Source organism: Etheostoma cragini, chromosome 5, assembly GCF_013103735.1.
Source record: "Etheostoma cragini isolate CJK2018 chromosome 5, CSU_Ecrag_1.0, whole genome shotgun sequence".
NCBI classification, from domain to species: Eukaryota; Metazoa; Chordata; class Actinopteri; order Perciformes; family Percidae; genus Etheostoma; species Etheostoma cragini.
Window position 1 is genome coordinate 2,406,639 of NC_048411.1, and position 1,498 is coordinate 2,408,136.

Here is a 1,498-nt window from a genome sequence, read left to right on the forward strand (position 1 = left end):
AGGTCTATATAAAGAGACTTCAGATACAGTATTAGGGGACCACTAAGGTCTATATAAAGAGACTTCAGATACAGTATATGTATCTGAAGGTGGAACCGTCTGGAACGAGCTCACCATACCTGAGAATATTTGTGACTGTAACGATGACGACGGCTCATCGAGACGGCATCGTAGTCTTTAGTCATTACATTAATGGAAAAAGCCGAACCTGAACTAGACATTTGTTACAGAAATCTCACTTTAGCCACAGTTTGCTTTTTATGTTCGGACGTTCTCTTACCTGCAACTTTGAAGCAGTGACCGGATATTCCTTGGTGCTTTCCCGCCTCCAGCGACACACAAACAAAAAAACAAGGTTTAGTGAATATTAATAAGATTAATATCCCAATGGTAGCCTACTACCGGCGAACGAAGTTTAACAAACTAATAGAAAGACTGCGAGGTGAATCACTACCTGTCAAAACACCTGCAGCGGCAAGCTAGACTGCAGTAACACCAACTACTTCCGGTCATTACATTAAAAATAAAATACATTATTTTTTTAATTTATTTTTTTTAAACAGGTAATAACTATCTAACTCCCGAAATAATAAAATAACAAATTAATAACACATCGTAAACATACACATTGAATATAATTACTATTAATATAAATTCCTTATTAATTACCACAATTTAAATTTGGAAAGAAAACCATAATTTAAACTAAAGGAAGGATCATTTCTTGAGTTTAAGTTGAAAGTAGTTTAGTGAGTCACCTTCAACAGGGAGAATATTTAAAAGAGCCTCATGTGAAACTGTTGAGCAAATATTGAATGAAGGGGTGTGTGAAAGGAGTGTGGAACAAGTTAATGTCCACGTAAAGAGGGAAATGATCAGCGTTTAACATGTTATTTTTATTCGTGTGCTTATTTAGATTAAGCATCAATAAGCTTTTACTGTAATATTTAATATTTTCCGTCCATCAATGGGTAACAGTAGAAAAAACAAAACAAAAAAAAAGCAGACAGATCTCCATAACAGGTTCATCTAGGCTCAACAGCAAAGCAAAAAACATGAAGAACAAGTGCTGAACATGCGTCTAAAACAAATAAATAGCAACAATAATTCAAGTGGTACAACTGAACGGTTAAGGGAGATTATCACAATTAATCCCCAGGCTTTCATATTGTTATGAGTCCGTTTCAAGATACAGAATCACATTCAACTCAGGTTCTAGAAGAGGACAGGCTTGTTTCAGAAAGTGCCATATGTTGTACAGATGACACCTTAATAAGGCAAAACTACTGGTAATACCAGAGCTATTTAGTTAGCTGTCGTCAACTGACTTTGGATTATGGTTATGTGAAGAATTACTGGGTATGGAATCATACAATTGTAAAAAAAGTGAATTCTCAAAGGTTAATCGGGGGGTGAAAGTAAAACAACTCTTTAACAGTAACAATGGTTTTCCTCATATATCAAAAACCTATGTTACGACGGGGGGGGGGGGGGGGGG

The 1,498-nt window shown here is 35.8% G+C and overlaps 2 protein-coding genes and 1 long non-coding RNA gene across 7 annotated transcripts in view; all 3 read right to left on the minus strand.

The window, feature by feature from the left end:
* ccdc125 (coiled-coil domain containing 125) overlaps positions 1-469 on the minus strand; it is a 14,722-nt gene extending 14,253 nt beyond the window's left edge. Inside the window, exon 1 of one of the 3 annotated variants that reach the window (XM_034871409.1) lies at positions 281-366. The gene's annotated coding sequence lies outside the window, so the exon portion shown is untranslated. Of the gene's footprint in view, positions 1-280 lie in introns of all 3 variants that reach the window. The other 2 variants (XM_034871407.1, XM_034871408.1) reach the window with 2 other exon arrangements.
* A 448-nt stretch (positions 470-917) lies between these two features.
* Positions 918-1,498, minus strand: part of LOC117944548 — a 26,555-nt gene continuing 25,974 nt past the window's right edge. Inside the window, exon 3 of the long non-coding RNA XR_004656607.1 lies at positions 918-1,468. This is a non-coding gene — a long non-coding RNA (uncharacterized LOC117944548). The remainder of the gene's footprint in view (positions 1,469-1,498) is intronic.
* rad17 (RAD17 checkpoint clamp loader component) overlaps positions 929-1,498 on the minus strand; it is a 15,879-nt gene continuing 15,309 nt past the window's right edge. For all 3 annotated transcript variants that reach the window (XM_034871405.1, XM_034871404.1, XM_034871403.1), the window contains exon 18: positions 929-1,487. The gene's annotated coding sequence lies outside the window, so the exon portion shown is untranslated. The remainder of the gene's footprint in view (positions 1,488-1,498) is intronic.